At 36.4% G+C, this 16,995-nt stretch overlaps 1 pseudogene; it reads left to right on the forward strand.

The window, feature by feature from the left end:
- Nucleotides 1-13,602: 13,602 nt before the first annotated feature.
- On the forward strand, nucleotides 13,603-16,787 carry LOC107058456 (uncharacterized; annotated as a pseudogene).
- The last annotated feature ends 208 nt before the right edge of the window (nucleotides 16,788-16,995 follow it).

Here is a 16,995-nt window from a genome sequence, read left to right on the forward strand (position 1 = left end):
AAAATCCTTTAGCATTTATATTAGTAAAAGGATAAATTGCATTTATAAACGGAGTTCCTAAAATAATAGGGGGGTATAACTGATTTTTTACCAAGAAAAAGAAGTGTGGAATACAAACTTTATTCTGGCAAATACGAGTATTAGATAATTTATACTTTATATCTAAAGCATGACCAGATACAGATTTAACCATATGAGTTGTTTTCTCAAAATATTTAGTAGGTACTAGACCTTCTTGAATGCAACTCACATCAGCGCAACTATCAATCATATCAATGTTAGTTATAGAAAAAAACATTATCAATTAATATGGTACATTTAACATACCATTTATGAGCTGCAACAATTTGCATCATTCCTAAAAACATAATTTGTTTCGGATCAATATTAAAAGTGTTGGCTAGAGTATTTTCTTTAGCAGTAGATTCATCAACTTTATTTTTTCCTTTGCTATTAGCAGACTCAATTTGAGTAAGACGGTGATCACAAATAATATGATTTTTTTAAGAAATTTAATTTCTTCCTTCAAATGTTCAATTTCTCCTTTTAAATCATCAAAAGAGGTATCACAAATAACCATGGTTTGTTTAGAGGAGAGTCTATTGTGAACTTCAGACAAGGAATAAGGAGCAGAATAATTAAACTCATCTTTAACCTTTTTATCATTAGGAATACTAGATGAAGAGCTGGTTTTACCAGCAGCCAATTGAATGATCTTTTCACGAAGAGTATTATCAGTAACTTCCTTTAGAAGTTCTATCACATTGTCTGCAGTGATGGTGAACATATTCATGTCTTCGAATTGATATTGCAGCTTGTAGAATTCATCATGTTCACAGTGACAGCTATTACCATGACATTTGCAAGCATCGTTCGAATCTTGTTGCACCTTATTAGAAGATTCAGGTTGCTCATCTTCTGTGGCATAACTTGCTTCAGAATCATCATAATCTGATTCAGAACCAGAAGTCTAACGAAAACTATAAATCTTTTCTTGAATATCTTCATCAAGTTCTAAAGTCTTTAGCTTTTCAAGCTTACAATTTGGAGCTATATGCCCAAATTTTCCACATTTATAACACTTAATCTTATCAAGATCTTGCCTTGACCTATTCTTGGTAAATCTATGAGATTTATGATGAGCCCTACGCTCATCTCTTTTTTCTCTAGTCCTTCTTCTAGATCTTCTTTTCTTATGATGAGATCTATGGGATTCCGATTTAGAAGTTTCTCGATTGGTACCTTTGGAAGTATCTTGTAAACCAAATTGAGTACAAAAATCTCCCATTTAAGACTTTTCTCTAAGCTTATCCATCTTAAGCTGTCTTGAGAATTTTAACTCATTGCACAAATTTATGCCTTATTGCGTACAAGCTCCAATAAGCTTTCCATAAGTAAAATTATTATAGGGGATAATTCCTTGCAGATCTCTAAGAGTCTTTTTCACTCTTTCTGCAAATAAAGAAGGAAAACCATCAATAAATTTGGCTTTCCAGAATTCTAAGCCATTTTCGGGAAGTTCCATTACCCGACTTAAATAAGTGTCTTTATACCATCTAAACTCACCTAAATGTCTACTTCTAAGACCATTTAGTAAAGATCTAATGGTTTCATATTGATTGGTAAATCTACCACTAAAATGTTCTAGGATGGTCAAGACTAAAGTATAAACAACGTCTTCTCTATTTTTGACTAAAGCAAATCCTAGGTTATCAACTCCTTCGGCTGTAGCCTTTAGCATTTATGACTGCTACCTTTGCATCAAGGGTCATATAATTATCCCACCAGCCTCTTAGTTGACCAGTAAACCCTGCAATAATCATCTTGCAAATGGTCCTGTCAGTGTTATTAACACTCTTGCAGATGGTAGCATACATAAGCATCCTATGAACTAAAATAGTTAACTGTCTATCAGTCAAACGATCGAGATTCCATTCATAAATCTCGCTTCCACTATAAGGGGTGTTAGTTTGATTCTAATCTCTTTCCTCTATTAAGACATCTTGAGGAGTTGGTCTGGGATAGTAGTAAGTTTGCATACTAGGTTTTCTAGCATACGTATTACCACTATTCTTCTTTGGATAACCATGAATTTTATTAACTTCCATTTCCACTTGTGTCTTAAAATTGAAAGTGGCTTCCATTTCATCTGCAAAATCTTCAGCGAGGCTTATAGGTTTTGCACTTGCGCCAAATTCTGAAAACTTTTTATCCAAAAGGCTTTCAAGATCATGAAGATGTCTAAGAATAAAATCTTGAATCTCAGGAGGTCTTTGAATAGGAACATCAGGCTATTTTGATGTAGAAGCCTGTTCGGAAACTTGATTCACAGATTCAGCTTATCATTAATTTGAACAATCAGATTAGTAAGACTATCTAATTTTTTGTCGAGAGAACAAATATGTTCATGAATAATGTTAACATAAAGACCCAAATAATTATTTTGAGAAATAAGACGATTTATTTCATTAATACTTACTGCGGCGACCTCATTATCAATAAAATTTTGAAATGCAATAAAAGTAATACTTGTATTATTAGGTAAAACAAACGGTGCTTGAGGAGGATAAATAGAATTAATAATATTTCCTGATTCATCTTTGTAAGATCTTTCAAGAACGTTGATGAATAAAGGTAAATAAGTGGTTATAAACCATGGCACAAAGAACATAATATGATTATGTAGAGCACAGGTTTCATAAAATTCTTGAGAAATATTATTTAAATATTCTTCACTATAAGTGTCAAAAAACCATGTTTTAAATCGGTTCCATTTTTCATTTGAAAATTCATTCTGAATATATTTTCTTGCCAGTGATCCTGGACTAAAATCAATATGATGTCACTCATCATTAAGCATCATTTAGATTAAAATCCATCTCGGATGCAGAAGGAATATCCTTATATGAAATGACAGAAGATTTGTCATTAGTTTGAACAATGTTTAACCGAGGATCAATTTTATTTTTGTTTTCTGCAGATATAACTGTTGATAAAGTATGCAAAGAGGCAGCGCGATTTCTAGCTGGACCGTAAAAAGGTTCTATCGGAGAAATATGTTGAATAACCAAACTTCTATCAGAAGCAAATGAATGTCTATTATAAGGAACACTTTTATCATCAAACTGCATACAAATTTTTCCATCGGAATTTTGAATAATATGAGAATATTCAGAATTAGTGACAGCATCGGTCATTTGCTCAGGGGGTATAACAGAATCTAAAATCCAAGTAGTAGGAAAATTAATTTCTTCCCATTTTATAGGTCTTCTAGTAGTGACCTTAGATCTGGCGAAATTAGTTTCTACCAAAATAGTTTGATTAGATGTATCGTATAATTTACATCTAGGATTTAAAGTAGCAAGTAATTTATCATACATTCTATAAGACAAACAAATTAATTCAGATTCAGGTGCATAGTTATAACCATGCGTTTTAACATTCAAAGTTAAAGCATCTAATATATTAGAATCAGTCAAAGATAACTGCAAATTGGGCTGAGCAATAAAATAAACTGGACCATAGGCTACCGTAGATTCTATCGAACCCATCAAAGATTGACGAAAATTTAAATTCCTCGCATCTCGTAGAGCAGCTAAGAAAGTCTCTGGTAACCCTTTAAGAGTTAAAGGTTTAAAAGCAATTTGAACCATGTCAATATGCAAAAATTTATACTGAGATTTGTATAATTCAATATCACACTTATTTAATAAACGAATAGTTTGTTCGGATGAGTTTAACGCCAAGGATTGTTCAGTTGTTTTAATCAACTGTTTATTAGAAATCTTATCAAACCAACCATAATCATAAATGGTTTTTATATTAACTTTCAGAATAGTCCATTTGTTTAACAAATCAAGGTTTTGAGGTATATCTACCTCTTCTAACCGAGTACATTTAATATCTTCTTGATCCATAAAAGAGAGAATATATCTATGCCGAAATTCTTCACATCAATTATATATACCATGTAAGTTCCTTGGCTCTGATATCATATAATAATAATAATAATAATAATAATAATAATAATAATAAAATGTACCTTAATGGTACATTCATTATTTGCTGCAATATTACGTGAGAATTGTCATTTTATGTCTCATTACTCACATGAGTTAATATAGTAGAATATGGCTATAATTTTCCCTAATTCTTGTAACCTTTAATTCATTACTCACCCATTATTCCACCTCATTATGATTGTAAGTTATGTAATTTTTGGGCTATTCATTTACCCAATTTACTTTACATTATCTTTCTATCTATTACAAGGAAGAATTCCTCACTTGTAAATAGTTGGGCTTACTTTGTGTTGGGGATATGAGATAGAGGGTTAGCCAAATATGAGAAGTGCTGTATTGTGTATATAAGGAGTTAGTGTAGTGAAAGAGAGAGTTGAAACAAAGAATAATATTCTATGTCTTCAATTATATTCATTATACAAAAAAGAGTAATTATATGTTGAAGGAAGGTGTTCTTTATGGGAAGTATTGAACTCTTTAATGTAACACCCCACAACTAGAAAGAGCTAGAATTAGAACGAGTCAATTTTGGAAAGAATGAAAAATCTGGAAATTTGACTAAGTTAAGTTAAGAATGAGTTTTGGGTCAACTTCAAACGACCATAAATCCTAGCTCAGAATGAGTTATGGGTGCAATAAGATACTGAAGGAAAGATATTTGAACTATCTTTCCAACACCGCCGAGTTTGCTCAGTTTCGAGTTAGTATGAGTGAGATATGTCCATTTGAAGTTGGGTTGAGTAGATAAGGAAAGTCAAAACCGGAGTTTTGAAGGGAATTTTGGTCTTTTCCCATACCCAGCTAATTAATTTCGTTTTTGGTTTTTGGTAATTAAGTTGGGGTCTAAACTGATTGGATTCAGTTTACGGTTTTGAAATAAGAGTTAGGGTTTTGAGAGAAGAGAAAAGAGGAGAAGAGACAAGGAATCATCAAGTTCTTGAATAATTGTTTGTGGATTTCGTCAAGGGGTGATCCCTACGAGGTATGTGAGATCACATAGCATTGGGTTAGTTTACTCACGCGCCAATAATGATTTATTTCAGCGTATTGTCGTTCTTGAGATTAGAGCAATTGAATTCTTGATGAATATTGTTGAAAGTTTCGTTTGAATCTTGATTGATGAGTTTGTTGAGGAGTTATTGATGTAATTTCATGAGATTAGAGGTTGTTTTTGAGTAGATTCTTGCATATTTTGGTTATGTAGTCGAATCTAAGCGTTTAGGGAAAGAACCAATCGAAACTAGAGGTTTTAGAGTTGAAAAACGACCAAGAAAAATCGGGGATTTCTGGGCAGGGGCCTGGGACGCCGCGCCAGCCAGAGCGCCGCAAAAGTGATTCTGAAATTTGGGGTTTGGGGCGCTGCGCCAGCCAGCGCGCCCCAACTTTAGAACTAAAGTTTTGCTCTTGGCGCCTCACGCCACTCAGAGCACCATGGACGCCAAGTCTTCTACTTCTTCCCCTTTTTTTCCATACTAGTTCCCTTGAAACGTACCTATGTTTCCTAGTTGATTCCTACACTCTAAGGTACGTCTAAAATACATGAAATCATCAATAACATGAGATCATGAGCCTTGAATCCATAATTCAATTCAAGGAAAGTTAAGAGTCAAGTCAAGAGAAGTTCATAGAGTTTTTCAAAAGTCTTTTACAAACGTTTTAAACTTGTTTTAAGACGTAAAGTTTGTCACACCCCTGTTTTTCCCCAAACGAAAAATGTTTGAAAAATAGAGTTTCTCCAATTAAAGTGATGTTTCGAAAAGGGATTATTTTATTTCAGAGTCGCCACTTGGAATTGAGTTTTGGTGTTCCAAGTCACCTAATTTTTACCCCTAATCAAAAGGAAGTTGACTCTAATTTTTAATGGTAGGCGAACTAGAAATCTGGATAAGAAATTCTATTGACCAAGGGGAAGGTGTAAGGCACCCCTCGAGTCCCGTGGTTCTAGCACGGTCGCTTCATTGACTTATATCTTGGCTTGACTTAGCTTTTGGATATAGTACTTATTAGCTGTACATTTACTTATATCCCACCCTCTTTGATTTATTGTAACTGTCTTATTTAGATTTTTAAAATTCGAGAAACTTTAGTATTGTCGTTTTAGTGGGAGTAGATATTTGAATTATAATAGGAGGTAAACTTCTATGGGATTGAGGATTAATTTTAGGCAAAGAAAATATTAAAGAGGCTAGACCAATTTCTTGGAATTTTTTTTTTATTCTATTTTGTTTGCATGTTATTTTTGTAGTTTTTATTTTTTTCAACGTTCTGTTTCTTCTTCTTCTTACCTTTCAATTTTATTTTATTTTTTTGTTTTTGTCTAACAAAATGTTTCTCTTCTTTTCATTTAAATATTTTTTAGTTAAGTTTTGTTTTCCCTTTTTTTTTATTTTTACCTATTCTTTATTTTTTACTATTATTACTTTTTATTCACTTTCATCTTTTATTTCTTCTATTTTTGCCTTTTTTATAATGAATGTTTATTTTTTATTTTTTATTTTTTACTCTTTTTTATGATCTGTTCCTCTTCTTTTTTTTGTATTTTTTTTTCTATTCTGCACTATTTTCTTTTATTACTATATTTTTTCTCTGCTCACATTTTCTTTTTTATTCTATATATTATTATTTTTAATTTTCTCTTTTTAAAAAAAAAAGACTAATTAAGAGAAAATTGATATACATAGTGATATAATAATATATTCCTTCACCAAATGATGATAGTATGAAATTACTAATAACTATCTCACGTTGATGAATTAATGACTCACTCAAATGAACTAATGTTCATCTCCTCCATTTTTAATATTTAGGATACAATAAAAATTATTCTAATAATTAATTGTCTCCGTGAGTATGACAATATTATTTATGTATTAAAATCCAGAAACTCCAAACGATGAGTAATACAGAACCTCTAACCAATTTACATGTAATTAAACTAAAGTCATAAACGAAGTTGCCAATTTGTACAATCAAATAAATGTACATAAACATATTGGAATAAAACTAAGAGTAAACAACAACCATCTTTGGTTCAAATTAGTTAATTAAATTAAAGTCAGGTGTAAAAATACTTCGATGAGCAAATTTAAACAATAGCAATTCATGCAATCAACAATATGATATGCATCATAAAATAGTGGCATATAACGATACATATAATTTTAAGGACTTCATAACATCATAATCAAATTTCGAACAATTATTTCATTGAACTATATAAGAAATTAGAATTACCTTTTCGTAAAACTTAATTCCCACAAAAACCGCTACAATCTACTGATTTCCAAAGTTAATTATAATTAATTAACTTTAAGGAGCCACGAACAAAAATCTTTCTGACTTAAAGTGTATTGCTTTTTTTTTTTTTTTTGTGTGTGAGCGCACTGCTATCGTATAACTGATCCTCCTTTATGATGGTGATGTATTGTGATATATATAGGAGTCCCCCCTGTTGTCGTGTGTATGTTGGTATATTATTATATATAGGTTTTAAAGTGGTGTGTAGTTGAGGGGCAAGTGGGGTCATTGGAGAGAAAAGTGGGGTCGTTGGAGAGGAAAGTGGGGTTATTTGAAAGCAAAGTGGGGTCGGGGTGTTGGCAGATAAAGTGGGGTAGGTTATTATTTTTTAATGTACTTTTAGTTTTATTTTTACTTTTAAAAGAATAATAATTAACAATAATAAAAATATCAACTAATTATTTTAAATTAATTAAAGCTAATTAGAAAAAGTCAAATAGCTAGTAAAAGAACAATTAAATAAATACTAGCTTATTTTTATAAATACTAGCTTATTTTATAAAAACTTTATTTTTAAATAATATAATTTTTTTTTTTGTAATCTTTCACTTTTTTCTTTCAAACGATTGAAAATAAAACTTACCTTAAAAAAATGATTCTATTTCTGTTGTTTTCAAATCTTTAAAAAATAAGATAAAAGTCAAAATATTTAATTTATATTTATAAAAATATTTCAGCTCTAAAAATGGTATAAAACTTTTGGTTTGATAAAAAATTACGTGTCTACAAAGTTCAAGTTGAGTAAAAAGCAAGGTGTAAAGATTGAAGTTCATTTATTCAAAGAGTATATTGGGAATATGTATTCCCAAAGAGTAAAATGTTTCCACATTTAAACAAGAAATGAATCTTTGATTTCCAAAAGATCCTTTGAGCTAGTTTTCAGTAAAGAGTAAATGCTTTCACAATTAAGCAAGAGAGGAAACTTTGATTTCCAAGAGGAGCCTTTGAGCTAAGTTTTGAGAAATTATCTCAAACCACAGAAAGAAGTATGTTTATAAACATAAGAGCTAGTATTATATTTTGGGAGTAGTATTGAGCACCGATATGGGGGAGAGTTCAGACAACTCCCAGCCCCCATAAACCATGTAGCTACCATGGGTAGAAAAGGGTCATACTTTTAGATTATTCCTTAGTGTTTTTTAGCATAGCTAATGGACCCACTTAGTAGTCAGGTTCTATACCCTCGGCAAGGTATAGGATGGCCCTGGCAGCGTGAGGAAAAATGATGTATCATCATAATAGCTCTTAAGTGATGGTTGTCGGTTAGAGAAACTCCCACAGAAGTATTTTGTATTCTTATATACACAGATTATTTGTATTTTTTTTATACAAACAGAGTTCATATTGTATCTTTTCATACATACAGAGTTACTATTGTATCTCTAAATACACAGAGTTGATATCCATGTTTTAAAACCTTTTCTTTATATCACATTTACATTATTGCTTTATATTGAAATGAGTTCAGTTTAGTGTAGTTGAGTTGAGTTAAGACCAGGTTTGTTCTTTCAGTTCTTTTCAAGCTTATGTCTTGTTTTAGGATTCCCCTTGCATGCTCGTACATTCAATGTCCTGATGCCATTTGGCCTATATCTTTTCATGATGCAGATACAAGTAACCAGGATCAGCATCCAGCGCATCGTTGATTCTAGTTGAGCTCCAGAGTTATGGTGAGCCTCCTTGCTTCCAGAGAATCCCTTTTTATTGTTTTCAGTATTTAGTTCATTAGGATGTCGTGGGTCTTGTTCCATCTCATTTTTATAGGCTTCATAGATAGACTGTTAGATGTTAGTTCTTTAGTCTTTTCATTTTCATTCTATTATGTTGAGACTTGAGTTTGCCTTATTGGCCAGTTGAATGTTCCTTATTAACATTCTAGTTTATTACATGGACTTATCTTTGTTGAATAAAAGTCTTCCGCTTCTTGGGGCCATCAATAGTTCTCGAGTGCCAGTCCCACCCAAGGTGTAGGCTCGGGGCGTGACAAACTTGGTATTAGAGCACAGATTTCAACAGTCCAAGGGAGTCTATGAAGACGTGTCTGTAGATTCTTAGTTATCGGTGTGAAGCGCGCCACATCTATAATTAGGAGGCTGCAACATTTAGGAAATTCCTTCACTTCTTCATACTTATTTTGTGCGATAGAGTTTATCTCTATAAAGTCTCTTTCTAACTCGTGCTGGCGCGTGTCTTTTAGATCATGCCTCCACGAAGAGCTGTCAGAGGTCTTCCGACTAGGAGAAATGTTGAACCATAGGAACAAGGGGTACCTAATGCACCGGAAGTGCAACCCCAAAGAGAGTCACAAATGCTGAATTCCGTGAAGCTATCCGGATGTTGAGCCAAGTTGTGACCAATCAAGTTAGGCACCATAGAGGAAATCGTCAGGAAGTGGCTGATACTTCAAGGATCCGTGAGTTCTTAAGGATGAACCCACCAAGTTTCACAGGTTCAAGTGTTATTGAGGATCCATAGAATTTTGTTGAAGAGCTTCAAATGGTTTTCAAGATCATGTATGTTGCTGATACTGAGAGGGTGGAACTAGCTGCATACCAAATAAAGGGTATCTCTAGGATATGGTTTGACCAATGGAAGAGGAACCGAGCTGAGGGAGCGCTACCTATGAGTTGGTCTTGTTTTGAGGAGGTTTTCTTGGGGCATTTCTTTCCCTGAGAACTGAGGGATGAAAAGGTACGAGAGTTCCGCACTCTTAAGCAGGATTCTTTGAGCGTTCATGAGTACATGATCTTAGGCATATTTATATGCCTAGAATGCTAATTATGCCCGCATTTAAGCTTAGTTTGAATTCAATATGTGTTTTTTTATAGTCTTATCGAGTCTTTTGGTTGTTTATGAGCTAACCAACATGATTAGTTATGTAGGTAAGCTTAATTGGAGAAATGAGCACGAAAATGGACAATGGAGGAACATAAAAGAGCCGAGTCAAAAGAAGGCAAGGAAGAAGCTGGAAGAAATGTCACTTAAGGCACCTCAGTATCCTCTCCGCGTCGCGGAGAGGAATTATAATTTGGCTGGCGAAATTATGAATTAGGTAGAGTGCTCTGTGCCCTCTATGCGTAGCATAGAGGGAGTCCCAAATTTATTCGAGGAAGCGAGTTTGAGGCAGAACACTCCGTGGAGTGCCCGCGTCGCGGAGAAGAGAAAATTATCTCAAAACAAAATTAGAGAGAGCCTCCGCGTCGCGCTCCTTGTGCCCAGTTTTTGCCGTTTTGACTTTTAGTAAATAGGTCATTATTTTATTTTATTAATGATTCTTTTTCTGGGTTTTGAAGAACGACGACTTGGGAGAATGTTTTCACCATTTTTAGGGTTCTTTGCTAAAATCTTTTCCTTTCGATCTTTCTATGTTATTTGAACAGTGCTCGATCGTATCTTGGATTATGAGTAGCTAAATACCCTAGTTCTAGGGCTGTGGCTACATGATGATTGTAATCTATTAATTTTTCATTGGGTTAATGTCAATTATCATATGAATCTTTCTTATGTTCTTGCTTTTCGTATTTCGTGACTGATCACCATTGAAATAATACATTGTCCAAATTGAACTCGGGAGAGGAATAAGAGGATAGAATGTGGGACATAATCCATCCTATCCCCGCTCAACGATGTAGTTAGGGTGTTATTTACCGTAGGTGATTAGAGCTCGGGAGACCATGATCATACATTTAACCCTGTGATTCATTGATTCAATAGTGGATAATTACCCATATAAATGATATTGATTGCATGAATCCTGATAGAAGTTGCATCCCTGGACTTTACCCAATCACTGTTTTATAAACTCTTGAAATTGAATCGCGTTTGTTACATTTTGGTTACAATTTTAGAATTAGATAATTAATCACTTTTGAAATCTTGAATACACTTGTGTTTAGCTGAAAGTTAGAGAAATCAAGTGATTCTAAGTGTAAGTCCCTGTGGGTACAATACCTGACTCTTAAAAAGAGCCACTTTAATACTTAAACGACCACATGCACTTGTGTGTGCGATTTGGACACAACAAGTTTTTGGCGCCGCTGCCTGGAACTTTAGAATTAGGAATTATTTGATTTTTCTGAATTCTGAAGTTAAAAAAGCAAGTGTTGGCAACTTGATCTTAGCAATTCATTGTTGCAGGTTGTTCTGAAATTTCAAACTGGACGATGATCAAGGATTGGTATCACCTCTAACTGAACCGGAAAGGTTTTTTCACTACCGGAGAAGGCAAAGACGACTTACTTACGCAGTCCCCCTTCTTGCTAGTGAACCAACATCTCCAGTAACAAGAGTCGAGGAAGAAGAACCTCAAATAATAATGGCTGAGTTGAAGGTAAGAGACGTGGAAATCCCACGTCCCACCAATGTGACATCATGCATTCAGAAACTTGAAGCTAGTGGAAGGTTTGAATTGAAGTAGAGAATGGTGCAACTATTACATACTAATGGGCAGTTCACTGGTCTGTCGCACGAGGATACAACGGTTCACATTCAGAATTTCCTTGAGATCAATGATACTTACACTCCAGCTAGAGTGAATGTGGATTATGTGAGGATCACTTTATTGCCCTTTTCTCTGCTTGGGGAAGCAAAAAGATGGTTAAACTCTGAGCCCGCGAACTCAATTACCACCTGGAATGATCTAGCACAGAAGTTCCTCATCCAATTTTTTCCATTTGGAAAAATATCTAAGTTGAGGAGTGACATTTTGAGCTTCAGACAGAAAGGGGGAGAGAACTTGTACCAAGCTTGGGACAGGTTTAAATCGATGTTGATGAGCTGCCCACATCATCATCAGTCTAATGAGGTGTTAGTCCATACCTTCATTAAGGGATTGGAGCCTAACACCAAAATTCTACTTGATTCAGCTGCAGGTGGTCAAGCTTTGGAGAAGACATATGCTGAACTATTCACCTTGCTGAACAGGATCTCGCAGGGCAACCCTGAATGCAATAGATGAGGGGTGAAACCTGTGATTCAGAAAACTGTAGGTATGCTAGAGGTAGATGATGTGACTGCCTTAACTGCACAGATTGCGGCTATGCAGAATATGATGAGCACCCACTTCAACAATCTAGTATTGGGTCAACAGCCCGCACAAGTAAATGTAGTTCAACAACCACCATCTTGGTGTGAGATATGCGAAGGTGGTGACCATAGCGCAGAGGTATGTGGTGCAAACCTGAATTCTATTAATTTTGTAGGAAATGCACAACGAGGAGGAGGCCAACAAAATTATGTGAACTCTTATAATCCAAGTTGGCGCAACCACCCAAACTTTTCTTGGGGTGGAAATCAAAACCAGGGTCAAGGCCAGAATCAATATAGACCCTAAGGAAATGCATAGGGGTACCAACCACAGGCCCAACGGGAGCAGCCAAATAAGAAATCTGGAAACATGAGCGTGGATGAGATGCTGAAAAAGATCATGGTTGATCAAGCCCAGTTAGCTGCTGATGTGAGAAATAATCAGTTGGCTACACAGAATCTAGAGAAGTAATTCGGGCAGTTTGCTAGTGCCCAAAATTCACGACCGCAAGGAGGTTTACCGGGAAATACTGATCTTAATCCTAAGCAGGTAAACGCGGTAGGTACACACAGTGGTTTACAATTGGATGAGTTAGCTCCTAAGAAAAGAAACACTGATGTTGTGAGTAAAGAGAGTGAACCCAATGAGAGCGAAGTTGTTGCACAAGAAGAAAGAGTGCAACCAATTGTGAAACCACCTTCTCCATTCCCTCAAAAGTTCAAGAAACAGAAGCAAGATAAATGTTTTGGTAAGTTTCTCTCTCTTTTGAAACAAGTTCACATTAACTTTCCATTGGTAGATGTTTTGTCAGGGTATACCCAGGTATGCGAAATATGTGAAGGAGATTGTGGCGAATAAATGGAGGCTGACAGAATATGAGACTGTTGCACTTACTGAAGAGTGCAGCTCCAGAATCCAAAATAAGTTGCCCACTAAACTGAACGATCCGAGTAGCTTTATGGTTCAGATCACTATAGGGCATAGCATTCATGCGCGAGGATTGTGTGATCTAGGAGCTAGCATAAATTTGATGCCGACTTCTTTGTACAAAAAGCTGGGGTTGGGTAGTCCTAAACCTACTACCATTATCTTACAGTTGGCTGATAGGTCTGTAGCTAAGCCTGAGGGTGTTGTAGAGGATGTTCTAGTGCAAGTGGGATCGTTGATTTTCCCAGTAGATTTTGTTGTACTGAATTTTGAGCCAGATCCTGAGGTCCCGTTCATCTTAGGAAGACTGTTTTAGCAACTGGGAGGGCGATGATAGATATAGCAGCTGGGAAACTCACTATGCGGGGCCATGATAAGGTCGAGGTTTTTGATGTGTATAAAGCTTTAAAGCTGTGTATGAGGAGCTGTCTGCCATAACTGTGATAGATCTTAAGGTAGAGGCTCGATACATTGCATCTAAGGACCCTTTGGAGCGAGTGTTGGTAGGGCATGATATTTCTTGATGTGGCACTTATAGGTATATATGGAGATCGATGGGAGCCGTTGAATAGGGTGTTGGGTCCTCCACCCAATCCCTCTATTGAAGAAGCACCTCGGCTGGAATTAAAAGCATTGCCAGCCCACCTCAGGTATGTATTTTTGGGTGAAGATAAAACTTTACCAGTTATTTTGTCTGCAGCATTGTGTGATGAACACGTGGAAGCAACATTAATCATCCTAAAAAAGAGGAAAGAAGCTCTGGGCTGGCAAATGTCCGACATCCATGGAATTTGTCCCGCGCTGTGCATGCTTAAAATCTATATGGAGGAAGGGCATAAGCCGAGTGCACAACATCAGCGGAGACTAAACCCATTGATGAAGGATGTGGTAAGAAAAGAGGTAATCAAGTGGTTGGATGCAGGGATTGTGTACCCCATATCTGATAGCAAATGGGTAAGTCCAGTCCAGTATGTGCCCAAGAAGGGCAGAATGACGATGGTGACTAATGAGAAGAAAAAGTTCAGCCCCACAAGAACAATGACAGGGTGGCGGATATGCATGGACTACAGAAAGTTGAATGACGCCACCAAAAATGACCATTATTCGGTACCTTTCATTGATCAAATGTTGTATAGGTTGGCTGGCCAAGAATACTACTGTTTCCTTAATGGTTATACAGGGTACAATCAGATCGTCATTGCACCAGAGAATCAGGAGAAGATCACTTTCACTTGTCCGTATGGCACATATGCGTTCAAGTGCATGCCATTTGGCTTTTGCAATGCCCCGGCCACATTTCAGAGACGTATGATGGCAATTTTCCATGATATGGTGGAAGATTTTGTTAAAGTGTTCATGGACGACTTCTCGGTGTTTGGTGAGTCTTTTGAACTTTGTTTGACTAATCTTGAAAAATTTCTTGCCAGGTGTGAAGAAACAAATCTGGTGCTAAACTGGGAGAAGTGTCACTTTCTGGTTCGAGAGGGAATTGTGTTGGGGCACAAGATCTCCGAAAATGGGCTGGAAGTTGACAAAGCGAAAGTGGAGGTTATTGAGAAGCTGCCACCTCCCATCACAGTAAAGGGAGTTAGAAGCTTCCTAGGACATGCTGGGTTCTATAGGAGGTTCATCAAGGACTTCTCTAAGACTGCAAGACCCATGTGCAACCTTTTAGAGAAAGAGATGAAGTTTGTTTTTGATGAAAAGTGTTTGCAGGCATTTGAACTGCTGAAAAAGAAGTTGATTGAAGCTCCTATTCTAATTTCTCCACATTGGGAGCTCCCATTTGAGCTTATGTGTGATGCCAGTCACATAGCAGTTGGGGCAGTACTTGGGCAGAGAAAAGAGAAGATGTTCCATTCCATCTACTATGCGAGCAAGACACTTGATGCAGCTCAATCGAATTACAGTGTGACTGAAAAAGAGATACCGGCATTAGTGTTTGCATTTGATAAGATCAGATCATACTTTGTGGGAACCAAAGTTATAGTCTACACTGATCATGCTGCAATCCGATATTTGTTTAACAAGAAGGATGCCAAGCCGAGGCTGATTAGGTGGATTCTGCTACTACAAGAGTTTGATTTAGAGATAAGGGACAAGAAGGGAACTGAGAACCAGATAGTTGATTATCTGTCCAGACTGGAGGATTCATCTCATGTGAAAAATGAGGGGTAAATTCTTGAAGAGTTTCCAGATGAGCAATTGCTTGCTTTGGACCTTGGTCAAATGCCTTGGTATGCTGATATTGTGAATTTTCTAGTGAGTGGTTTATTTCCACCTGGGGCCTCAACACATCAAAAGAAGAGGTTGAAGTATGATGCACGCTTCTATTTATGGGATGAGCCCTTCTTATTCAAGCAGGGACCTTATCAGATGATGTGGATGTGTATAGCTGAACAGGAGGCGACACAAGTGTTGGAGAGTTATTACTCTTTACCATATGGTGGACATCACGAAGGAGAACGAACTGCGCATAAGGTATTGCAATATGGTTTCTTTTGGCCTACTCTATTTAAAGATGATGCTTTGTTTGTGAAAGGTTGTGATCAATGCCAAATGATGGGCACCATTTCTAGAAGGCATGAGATACCATTGAGCAATATACCAGGTTGAGATCTTTGATGTCTGGGGGATAGACTTTATGGGACCATTCCCATCATCCTGTGGTAATTAATACATCCTAGTCACAGTGGACTATATGTCTAAGTGGGTGGAGGCGGTTGCATTACCATCCAATGATGCAGAAGTAGTTGTGAAGTTCATCCGGAAACACATCTTCACCAGGTTCGGAACTCCAAGGGCTATGATAAGTGATGGACGTACGCACTTTATTAATAATTCAGTGTATAATTTGTTAGCCAAATATGGGGTGAGACACAAGGTGGCTACATCATATCATCTCCAAACTAGTGGGCAGGTGGAAGTGTCTAATAGAGAGGTCAAACAGATCCTCCAGAAGACTGTGAATGCCCAAAGAAAAGATTGGGTTGACAAGCTAGATGATGCCTTATGGGCATATCGAATAGCATACAAAACACCGATAGAGACTTCTCCTTATCGAATGGTGTTTGGAAAGCTTGTCACCTACCAGCTGAATTGGAGCATAAGGCATATTGGGCGATCAAAATCTGAATCTGGATGTTGAGTTAGCCGGTAGGAAGAGAATAACACAGCTGCATGAATTAGAGGAGTTTAGGCTTCACGCCTATGAGAACGCTAAGTTGTACAAAAAGAAGACCAAGAGGTGGCATGACAAGCATATTGTGTCATGCACTTTTGAGCCTGGTCAACTAGTGCTGTTGTTTAACTCGAGGTTGAAGTTGCTCCCCGGAAAGCTTCGGTCTAAGTGGAGTGGTCCTTTGGAAGTTGTAAGAATGACCCAACATGGTGTTGTGGAGTTAAGAAACAAGGATAAGAGCTCTACTTTCCTTGTGAATGGTCAAAGAGTCAAGTACTATTTTGGGAATGATGTGGATCGTGAACTTGAAGCGCTCACATCGAATGACGAATGAGTCATGAGATGGGTCGTGCCGCGACGTTAAATCAGGCGCTACATAGGAGGGAACCCGTGAACCCTTGTAATAGTTAGGATTTCTTTGCTTTTGCTTTGTTATTTTAGTTCTTAGGAATTAGAAAAAAAATGATATATTCAAAAAAATATAAAAGGATGAGTCGTGCCACGACCAAAACTAAGGCGATGGATGGGAGGCAACCCATCAT

This window comes from Solanum tuberosum, unplaced genomic scaffold (assembly GCF_000226075.1).
Source record: "Solanum tuberosum cultivar DM 1-3 516 R44 unplaced genomic scaffold, SolTub_3.0 scf00019, whole genome shotgun sequence".
NCBI lineage: Eukaryota > Viridiplantae > Streptophyta > Magnoliopsida > Solanales > Solanaceae > Solanum > Solanum tuberosum.